We start from the raw sequence: 12,026 nt of genomic DNA, 5'->3' as shown, positions 1-12,026 counted from the left end.
TGGAGGATCTAATAGCTAACAAGTCATTCATGTCATTTGTTACTTATGCGCTATAAAGGGAGACGTTCTGTTTTTGAAGTTCTTTGTCATTGAAGCTAAGGCTTTACAGCATAGAACTAGAGGAATTTTTTCACCTAAATTAGTGAAGATGGAGTGTAAAACAATAGAAAAAGTCTTAAAATGCACAAGAACACTTTATAAAGAGGTTAAAGTTGGGTACTGTGCTCCAATTCCATAAGTAATTTCTTTTTTTTTCTCTCTCTCCCTCTCTCTCTCGCTCTCTCTCTCTGTATAACACATCACATCATACATAGGTTGCAAAAAGACAAAAGGACCAAACATCCATTTTGAAAGGTTTATATTCATGCTTTCTTTTTAGGCTGAACATATCAAGTGGGATGTCGATAAATAATTAGAATTTCACTGAAACCATACAAAATAAGAGGAGAAATATCAATATCCTATGGTTTTTCATCTCATAATTATCTTTGTAATTGCTTGTGAATGTCGAGACTTTTTTTAATTTTTTTATTTTATGTTGATGGGTTTGTGACATACATTATCAAAGCTCATTGCACATTCATATTCATATAAAGGCTAGAATGAGAAAAAAATATTTTTTTCTAAAAAAAGGTGGTTTCATTTTCACAAAATACATCCAGAGACCACCAGAAAGCATAAGAATGGATTCAGGGATTGACGGATTTGTCAAAGCTTCAACATGAGTGAGATTCAACATGAGTGGCCATTCTGACATTTCACACTAGTGTACCAGTAAACACTTTGGGGTTCAGCTCTTAACTTTTGCCTTCTTTTTCCAAGTGTATAATCAGTCACATTAATGAGAAAGGTAATGTGATGCAGAAGAATGAGTCTAGGTCTACAGGGCTGACTCTCAAGAGGCCTTGGAAGAGAAACTAGCTGCCATTGCTGAAACCCGCTGAGCCTTAAAAATAAGCAAATCCACCCTGAGCTTTCCTGAGCAAAGCTACTGAGACGACTGACAACAATAACAAAACGTCCTGCCATATATACAGACTAAACAATGTTCTGCCTCTGAAGCCGCTTTGACAAAATCAATATTACTCTCCTGATAATCATGCTGATGTTGCAGGCTTTTCTTTGGAGGATAAAAAGGAACTCCAGTGAAAACCTACAAAAGACACAAAGATAAGTATCCAAGAAGCAAGAAGCAGGAGTTGTGAATAAAAAGCCAGGCTATTTCTATAACTAGCCTAACCCCCTGTGTGCCTGTGTCCCCTGGCAGTTAGATGAAGGAGAACTAGTTCACTAAAATACTCGCAGAGACTTTTCTTTAAGATGTATCACTACTTCCACGTGCAGGCGCACCTCAGCCTCCAGTCTCAATTCATATTATCTCCTAAAAGGAACATTAGTGAATGTTAAGACGTTTTTATGGCTGGCTGTTTTTGAGTTGGCTCACTGGCTGGATTAGATGGTAGTGTTAAAATGCACTAATGAAACAAATCTCCACATGGGTTACTCTGTGTGTGTGTGTGTGTGTGTGTGTGTGTGTGTCTCCATGTTTTTTTGTATTTATGCGTCTTCCAACCAGGATGGATAGGATCAGGAATGAGTCCATCAGAGAGACAGCACATTAGATGTTTTGGAGAGAAGGTCAGAGAAGCCAGACTGAGATGGTTGGGTCATGTAACAAGGAGGTATTGTGAATATATTGGTAGACGGATGCTGGAATTGGAGCTGCCAGGCAGGAGGTCTAGAGGAAGACCAAAGACAAGATTTATGGATGTAGAAAGAGAGGCTATGACGGTAGTTGGTGTGAGAGAGGAGGATACAGAGAATAGGGTTAGATGGAGAAGGTTGACCTTACTGTGGCGACCCCTGAAGGGAAAAGCTGAAAGGATGAGAAGCAATAGGGAGAGAGGATATGAAATAAGTTGGTATGAGAGAGGAGAATACAGAGAAAAGCGTTAGATGGTGAAGGTTGATTTGCTGTGGTGACCCCTGAAGGGAAAAGCCAACAGGACAAGGGGAAGAACCTTCACTCTACTCCACCCACTCCCTACCTCCTTTACACACTATCAAGGATTTTATTCATTTCAATCAGGTAAGTATCCAGTCAAGAGTCCTTGGTTGCGGGCACACTGATCTCATTAACACGCACATACGCACGCACGTATGCATGCACACACACACACACACACACACACATACATCTGCAGCCAATGCAAAATCACATCATATTTCCCTATCTGCTCAGTTTCATAGTTTTACATTTGTAATCCTAACTCATTTGTAATTTTGCTTCCGCTTGTGAGCCTCAAGAGAGAGAAACTAATTTCAGGAGTGAAAGGGAATTATCAGATGCAAACCAAATCTCCCTGGCTCTATACAGAAATACCTATGTAGACTTTTCAAGTCTATGTAGACTTTTCATGGACTTTCATGACTCGAATTGTGTTTCAGCCCTGACAGCATCTCTCAAGGAAGAAGAAGCAAGTCAGCTGCCACGCTGCCAATTATTCCTTATCAGCACTGGGGAAATGAATTTCACAATAAAAAATGCTGAGCTGATGGCCTGTAAAACACAGGCGGAAATGACAGCACAAAAAAATAATCAGCTTCCCTGCTTTCCTTTTGGGAGATTTTGTGGAAGTCTAAAGGACAAATATCTACACAAGGAACCAGAGGGACATAAAGGGTGTAGATAGGTGTGTATGCACATAAGTAGTGTGAAGCTTGTCCGCCGCCATACTTAATAACTCTATTATATTAATGGAGGGTCTTCATAGCAGAGAGGCGGTGCTTGGTCTTTTCATGAGGGCTGCCTTGGACCTGCCAGATCAATACCCTTTATCACTTTTTCACTAGCCTAATTACATTAATGCCAAACCAGGCAAGGGCACTGTCATATTAACCCACCCACCTACTGTCAAGCAGGGACACACTGTTTGATACACACAGCATCACCGGCTTGACTGGTGAAAAAAGCCAGGGGTACTATGGAGACTTACACACAGAGCAAATGAGACAAAGATGAAGAGAGTTAAAAAGTGTGTCTGTTTTTGTGCCAGCTGGTTAAAGCCTGCAAGTCAGTAAATTTACCATCTGATTAAGATTTGAAAAGCCGCACAGGAAATTAACATAATGCATCCAATTAGCAAAAGAAACTGCAATAAATAGTGAGCCTCCAGCAGCGGTTTCCTTTACCTTGAGAGAATCTCAAGTGAGCAGTGATTTCACTGTCATGCATTCACCTTGCCATCAATTACCCTTGGTGCACGTGATTCATATTACTGAATTTGTCAACTGTGTAGAAATGAGAAAGCCTAATCTTCAGTGAGAAAACCTGTGAGACAGTAAATGGTCCAGACAGCTTTCGTCTCAAAAAAATAGAAAACAAAGGAACCCCTGAACTTTCCCTTTATTATATTTAAGCCAGGAGCAGTCTTACTACAGCCTAAACCCCGTACAGCTTCAAAGCTACTTTGTTGTGGTTTTTAATGCTGCTGATGACAGCAGAGAGGAGCTCCATGCCAGGTGATGCAGAACTGCCAAAAAAATGAGAGAAAAAAAAAAATCTAAATACTGCCCACCAGAGAAGAGCAGTGAAGTCCAACAGGCAAGTGATAAAAACTGAACACCCCACTCAAGAATAACTACCATCCTTAACATTTGGCAGGAACAGCACTTACCAGATTCTGTAAGCACTCCACTACCCTCCTGTTCGTTGCAAAATTTAAAGAAATGCACTATCAAAGTCATCAATAACATAAACATTGAGGAGAAAAATGGCTCCATTAGCAATTAGGCTCATGCTGAGAAGCCCAAGGGTAGTGTTCAATGTTTACTCATTGCCTTCAACCTGCAATGATGACCCAAATTATTTTGGCAAGAATCCGTTTACTTGCTTTTATGGCGACATCGTAGCTTTTATTTGATTCCTCTGTGAATCACATGGCATTGGAAAAACGCCATTTTACCTTGTTACAGCACCCTTAAGGCTTTGCGGTATATGACATATCTCAGGCCGGCAAGAGCTAACTCTCAGACATTTTCTGTATTGTTTAGTCCAGTTTAGTTTAGACTCCCAGATTGACTTTTGTTGTGTTGCTGCAGAAAGCCAGAGGAGAGTGCAGCTGCACTTTTTAGTGAAAATGACAGAATAAGTGAGGCTATTTATAAAAAGCAAGCAGATAATCTTTGAAAAGGTTACAGCATCCTCAGCAGGTAACAAGTGAGCTGCGTGTTGATGTGCACAACAGGATGTCAAAGCAGTGCAATGTCGATGATACTGATAAGTAGAAACAGGGTCAAAAGGACCAGTTACCACAAGTCTGACATTCATACCACTTTTGTGGATTAGATTAAAAGCTATTGAATTAGTAACTACACCTATCATACGGTATAAAACATATAATAGTAACCTCCAACCAATTGTCATTCAAAGCCATCCAGTAACATCCCATGATTGAAAACATCAATAGAAGGATTATGGAATTCCTCTAAATGATGTCCCACCAAACTTGAAAGCATGAATGACAAACACGTAACATAGTCTGCATGTTTATTTAGGCGTCATAAACAAAAGATTTTCCACTTTGACAGGAACGCACTCATATACTTGGACAAAAGAGCAAGATGCACCTACACTATTGTGGAGAACAATACAGAAACAGTGGAACAAATAACACTCATGGAAAATGAACATATCACTGTGGAATTGTAATCATTTATTTTCTGAGTTACTCATTCGCAACCATCCCACCCATATCCTTTTCTGAACTGCTCTACTCAACCCCCCCCCCCCAACCCCCAACCAAACTGAACAAGTGAGTCAGGTTCAGGGATATAAAGTACCATGATTTGATGACAACAGACCATAGATTCCTGACAGACTGCCAAACCATGGGATGTGCTGAATGAGTCAATCACACTCCTCCATGGTGCAGATATACATTTGTACATTTGATCATCGTTATCATGTGGGAGGTGTGTGTATGTGTTTGTGCTGAAGAAGTGGTTGTGACGCTGGCACGATGAAGGTGGCTAAAGTCTGGCACCACGGATGGATGATGAGGTAGGAGGAGGTGGAAATCATTCTTGAAAGTCACAGTGTTAAGAACGGGACTAAGAGTACACACTAAAAGAAATCTACCAACCATCACTCAAATCAACATTAAAAATAGTTTTCCGGGTCCCTAGTGTTCCTGTTCCCACAGAATCGAACATGTGAGCAAGGAGAGCAAAGGGCGAAGCCATGGCCAGAGCACTGAATGTCACAGTCAGTCACTCAAGCCTTCCTCTAAGTGATGCAGACAGAGAGCCATTCTAAACCATTGCCCCATCAGTCAAGCCAAGAGGTGAAGAACATTTACATGCAAATACAAATGACCCGTTAGCTACTGTGGGTATGCTAGCTATGGTATTCTGAATGCATAGCGGTCACAGTCAACCCAGCACAGAGGACTTGCCAATCAACGGCTCTATTGTAACTGCAAACAGCATTTAGAAGTAGTTGTTATGTGTGCAGGATATCAATTATGTTGCTTTTGTGGCTTATTGGTTTGTCGCTGCTATTATAACTCCTCATATCAAATTAAATTAATGTTAATGAATTCAGACCAGGACATAATATGCAGCATTAACAGATTTGCTGAGAAGAAGCTTAAATCCTTCCTATCATTCCTAAATAACTCCTCAGTGTACAGAGCAGCTCATCTCCCACTCATCAGCAGCGCTAAACACATGTACTCAACTATCTGCTCTCAGTCTGAATAAATGTAATGCATAACTCATTATACCTCGCTGACATCCTGAAGCGGTTAGTATCAGGGGAAAACTTACTGATGGACCGGATGGGCCCTCAGGGGTCACGGAGAGGAAGAGACCCTGGCTCTCTTTCTGGCTGTCGCCAATGGTTGCAATATTTGGACTGGAAACCACTCGGCAGTTACTAGACCTGTTGACTACAGATGGGTTTGATTCTTTGATTCTCCTTCCCAGATAAAATGCTCTGCCCTCTTCCCGATCTTCAACTCCTTATTTCATCTCCTTGGCTTCCCTTACCATCATCAGTACATCAAAGTTGACCTTCCTCTCATCACTTCGTCACTTGATAACAAAAGAGCAAATCACCATTCTTTTGTTCTATAACCTTGACGTTCAACTTCTAGCTCTGTGCTATGCTTTCATCACAACTCGTACCGATTGTCTCCAGTTTCGTGAAATGTGTGTGAGGCATGAGTGTGTGTGTGTGTGTGTATGACTGAATGCGCTCGTGCTTGGAAGATAAGCAGACACTCTTCACAGTGCAACCTCTTTGATTCACCACAGCACAAACCCACAGTGAGGCTGTACATTAATTGGTACTGTTGAGCCATTCATTTAGGCAAGTGCATTCGAGGACCCACTTCCCAACAGCAACAGAGACTGAACAAGCATCCTCTCAAGACTCTTCCACTATTTTCTATTCCTCCTATTCCTTCCTTCTATTCCCCGATCACATTACAGTTCAACTTCATCCAGATATGGTAACCACTCTGTCTTGTCTCGCCCACTCTTCTTTTAGTTTTGCAATGACAAAGTGACAGCGGGTCAAAGTCTCTGCTCTGTCCATATACATTGCCAACCTTCTTTCCCCTGTGCCAGCAAGCCAGTTTTCTTTTTGTTTTTTCAGCATGACTGACTCCCTAAGGTCACTGAACACATTAAGATGTTAATTACCTCAAAGCACAAAAGAAGTGGTAACTTGGCATAAGATGGTCCCCTTATATTACAGAGTACAGTCACACGTTTGAAGCCAGAGCGCTGATGAGACACACAGAAACAACAAGACTAACAGTGACCGCTGAAGCAGCAACTTCAGTGGTAACCTATTCTGTCAATGGCTACATTCTCATTTCATTTTCTCACCCTCTCTGTAACCATAAAACTCCATCAAGAGCCATTTGAGCTGTGAGTTCCCCTAAGAAATGAATCAGCTATAAAACAGCAGCAGAATAATACAAGCCTGGCCCACAGGGCATGGTCTGTGTGTGTGTGTGTGTGTGTGTGTGTGTGTGTGTGTGTGTGTGTGTGTGTGTGTGTGTGTGTGTGTGTGTGTGTGTGTGTGTGTGTGTGAGTGTAGCCAGCATCCTCTCAGAAAAGTCCCCAAACTGAGTCTTATTGGTTATCAGGTTAGTAATCGAAGCAACTTGCATGAGAAATAATGCACTTATGCCTGTTTATGCTGTTACAGGAATAAGTTTTGCTACTTATATTATGTCAGGGAGATAAATAAACTAATTGTAGCTGAGGTGCTGACATCGAATACCATGCTCCACGCTGTGGGCTTGTATCATAGCTGCAGTTGTGTGGAGACACGTGTACGTTTCAGAATATGCAAGTGGACGTCTCTCAATGTGTATTCATGTATTCCAGGTGGTATGGGACCAACTTGTCCTCTCTTTCTGACTCTGGCCCCTCATTAGTCTCATCACTTGTTTACAAACTGGGGCTCTGCTGACACAAAGGCTTCATGAGAGTGTGAGACACAGAAAGACAAAGTGAGTGTGTGTATGTGAGAGCTATGTGAGTGCAGCTTAATGACAGACAAATAAACAAGCTGAGAAATAGATTCAGTTATGGCGCACTAAGTGTTTATTCCCATCTAGGAGGTAAACGTTTGTGTCTGTCTCCATCACGCCTGCCTGTCTCTTCATCCGGTCATACACGGCATCACTCATGGACCGATGCCAGCAGCTCGGACTTCATATTCTAGATAGTGTCTCTTTCTTGCTGCAGCAGAGAACTGATGAGTCCCCAGAGTTCAACGTCTTCTCTTATGGCGGAAGCACATTTGTATCCTCCCATATCATTGTTTTCTAAAAATAATTACATACATAAAAACATAAAAAAAACTGAGATGCATGTTGAATAAGGAGTTGATTTAGGAAAAAAACACTTTTGTCAAAAAATGACTGAGGCAATTATTTTAAGAAGGTGCTGATATTCCATGACACTGTTTTGACCATTACATGGAATGTTTTGCAAACGGAATATACAGAATCTTTGATAATAGTAGCTGCATTCTGGGTTTGTCATACTGCACCACCCAAGGCTTACATGATGCCACTCAAATTTCCTGAAGACATTCTTTCATTTAGGGGATGTAGACAAAAAATACTAACTTAAACTCAGAGGAAAGTCAGCCCTGTGACTCCCACTGATAGCAGACATGCGAAAGAATTCTTAAAGAAAAATGAAGGAGTGCTTATTATTGCCAATATCAGACTTCTTTCTTTGAAACTCTCTCATGTATTCCAGCAGCCTTGGCATTGGACTGGATGAATAAGTGCCATGAAGGATGCAGGGAGATGAGAGTGAAAAGAAGAAGGGACTGAAAAACAAGTGATTAAAAGATAAAAGGGAGAGGGCAGATGATGAGGGAGAGCAGTGTGTGATTAAATGGTAGAGGTGGTCCCATTGGGCTATAGACCTTCTTGCATTTTAATGGGGGGCGGGGAGGTGGAAGGCTGGGTGATCTTTGACCCTTCGTAAGGCAGCAGTCACACCTTAAAGCAGATCAAACTTCATGGACTGACAAAGTCCGCTGCAAGGCATCTGGGCTTCACGAAAGAGCTGTGTGTGTGTGTGTGTGTGTGTGTGTGTGTGTGTGTGTGAGCGAGCATGTGTTTGAGGGTTTGGTGGGTCACAGGCATGTTTATCCAGTTGCTATGGCAACTCAAGCAGTAGCCTTGGGCAAATAACAGGCAAAGCCGTGTGTGTGTGTGTGTGTGTGTGCCTCAGTGTCTGTGTGTATTTACAAATATGAGTGATGTTCATATATGTATTAAATTCATATACTGTTAAATAAAATCCTGCACCTTCCACCCCTTCTCCACCCCGGTGGCTGGTCTTCCCCTCAATCATCAGGCAGTGTTATTCACCTTCGCTTTCTCTCAGTTCCTCATGCTAAGTGGGAACATTGTTACAGTCAATTTGTCCTATTCAGAGTCCCAGTGGGCAGTGCCCCCCCTGACAGCCTGCAGACAGAGACCACACTGCCTGAGAAGCCTTGACATCAAGTTCCAGTCAAGGGGGGGGATGAAAGCAGAGCCGAGGAAGGCAAAGGATAGCATGGGGAGGAAACAGGAGAAGAGAAGTAATAAGGGGAGTAGGGGTAGAATGTGTGAAAGAAAAAGGCAGGGGGGAAGCCGAAAAGAATGAATAACCTCAAAGTGAAGGAAGCTTAGGTGACAAGTTTAACGCCAACCCAGCATCTAAGTACTATTTCCAACCAACGTGTCAATCCCAGTCTGATGTAAATGACGACAGCTGTGCTCCAACACAAGACAGTTTCACCATTAATATATTAGTGTGACCTAAAATCTCAGCAATATAAGATAAATTGGATGTCCCCAAAAAATGTAAGGGGTAGGAAACACAGGTGCACAGGTGTGCATGTTCGGAGAAATGGTGACATTTAATTAAAAACATTTTTCGGCCTGACTCACTTTTGCAAAGATCAAAAACTGGTTCATGTTATACAACCTGTTTTCTCACCCTTCGTTCTGTAGCCAGTTTACATTCCCATCACTTGTATCAACAAACTAATCCAGAAAGTGTTGACAGTGGGGCCTTGGGATTAGTCTAAATATATTGGATACTGTTTCTAGCTGAAAACTTTTAAAGATTTTTAAAAGTAATTGTTCCTAGAATAAATCACAGAGACAAAAAAAAAAAAATCTACACGAGTTGATTTGACATAATGGATGGAAGTTTATCAAAAAAAAGTATTTGTTGATTAAAATTCCAGCCAAAAAGGACACAAAAGAACTTGCAAAGAATAATTCTTTTTTGGCAGGGTTAGTATGAGGCTTCAGTCTTTTTTTTACCCAAATTCTGAATTGAGAAATAATTTTTTTTACACAATGTGCTTCACATCATACATGTGTGATGCAGGTTGTTATACTGTACATACGTAAATCTGTCCCAAGTTTATCTTTCAAAAGAAGCTGTTTCTCCCTGTGTTGGACAAAGCCCACAGGTGATCCGCAGGGTGTAGCAAGCAGAAGTGCAGAGGGATTAAATCCTTGTGTAAAAGCACCTGTTATTTTCACACATAAATCGCAACACTTGCTTGATGGCAAAGGGTACGGAGCGGCTGTTGGTGTCAGAATTGAAGCAAAAACAGAGTGGCCATTCAACTGGATTCGGGCAGTGCTGAATCACACTTACACAGAGCCTCAACAGACTGACACACATGCGCACTCAAACACGAACACATGGCCTATGAGACAGGAAGGCAAACGGACACGTCGTGATAAACAATGTCCTTTATGTCTCTGTATGAAAGACATGCAAACTCTTCCTCGTGTTTTTTGCAGACCTGCACACATGCAATGCACCAAATAAGTTCTGCAGAATAATTGGCCATTCTGACTTCATCATAAAGAGAGTGGAGATCTGTCAAGGGTATATGTGTGTGTGTGTGTATGTGTAGAGGGGGGTTCTCCCTAAATTAAGTTACTTTTTTAATAAGTCACTGGGCACTGCTAGCCAGGGATTAGCTAAGCTCCAGCAAACGGTTTGTTAAACTGCTGGAAGTCGCACAGAGACGGGAGAAAATATCAGCATGGGGACTTTAGTATACTACAACCTCATTTCCTGGACACACTTCTAGTCTTGTCATCTCACTTGACAGAGTATTCTGATCCTTTATTGTATTTTTAGAAATGAATGCTTTGCTACGCTTTGGATTCTATACGCCAATCACTTTCAATAACAGCATGCACAGTAGTTACCTTTGCTCCTTTCCTTGAAAATTCTCTTTGCCTAATTCTTAAGGAAAGCTTGGCTCTTACGGGGTCATTTTGGACAGAAGTCAGGCTTTTCTTAAATACTAATCGATTTAATAAAAGTTTTCAATTCATTAATTCTTCTCTTTCTCCCTCCAAAATAAACTTAACTCTTCCACTATTTCAGTTAAGGGGCTAAAATTAGAATATGAATCAGTGCAGCTGTCTCAAGTCTCTTGATCTTATCAACAAGTCACTCGTGTTTTTGTCAAACTTTGTCCTCACGCATGCACCCTGTGCAGTACAGGGTTAAATGAATACATCGAAATTCTATTTTGGGCTGATTTTCTCTTATTCTCCTGTCTGGCACGGTGTTTTGTTCTTGGATTTTAAACACATGAAAACCAGAGCAGAGATCATATCAGACAGGTATTTCCTCTGTTCATTCTGTCTGATAGAATATCTTCTGTAATTATGGGTGGCATGATATACCAGCAAGGCAGTGTCAGAACACGAGAGGAGAGTGCATCAGTCCTCTTCTGGGGCACGGTTGATTTGACAATATCAACTTTTTGATCATATCGCCTTTCATTTGCCATTTCTTGCACTTCCTTCTGTATCTTCCGCTTCTGCTGTGTTTTAATTGGATAAAATGGCCCATAAAACTATGAGGAAGTGCAGAAGTCTGTGATGCAGCATCTGAGCAGCGGTGAGGACGAGCCTATGCCGAACCTTTGGTAGCACCGCTGAGCCGTGCTGTCTGTGCATGTCACACTGGAATTAGGAGGCTGTTGTCTTCCTAGGGTGGTTGACAGAATGGGGAACTGAGGTTCATGGATGTGGTGGTATTCCCTTGGCTTCATCTAACCATGCACCGGACAAGGAGAACTGCCCAACTCTTACATTTCTTTCTCCCTCCCCCATGTACACTCACACTGAGACTCATTACAGGAATGCTCTGACCCTTAGGGACTTCACTGTCTCGCTTTCCAGTCCACAAACTTCAGCACTGGACAAAAGGCAGCTGAAAGGCAATTTGAATTTGAAACAGGACCCACAACAAAAAAACATCCAATTCACACAGGCAAAGTTTAGGAGGACTCGGGGCAAGCTATTGAAAGATTGAGACCCAAGACACACATAAGTGATTTTGACACTATCTGGCCTTGCAGTTCAATGTTGCAAGATAGTAGCTGCAGAGGGAGAGAGGGAAGAGATGGCAGAGCCTGAGGGCAGACCAGGGAGACTATGGGCCAAGCGGGC

At 41.8% G+C, this 12,026-nt stretch overlaps 1 protein-coding gene across 1 annotated transcript in view; it reads right to left on the bottom strand.

Annotated features, from left to right (window-relative positions):
* Positions 1-12,026, bottom strand: part of sema6bb (sema domain, transmembrane domain (TM), and cytoplasmic domain, (semaphorin) 6Bb) — a 124,691-nt gene that overhangs the window by 111,257 nt on the left and 1,408 nt on the right. The window lies entirely within an intron of this gene.

The sequence above is a fragment of the Fistularia commersonii genome, chromosome 16, assembly GCF_037954325.1.
Source record: "Fistularia commersonii isolate RoL2024-O1a breed Wild chromosome 16, RoL_Fcom_v1.0, whole genome shotgun sequence".
NCBI classification, from domain to species: Eukaryota; Metazoa; Chordata; class Actinopteri; order Syngnathiformes; family Fistulariidae; genus Fistularia; species Fistularia commersonii.
Note: the sequence above shows the minus strand (reverse complement) of the source record. Positions and strands in the feature narration are given on the sequence as shown.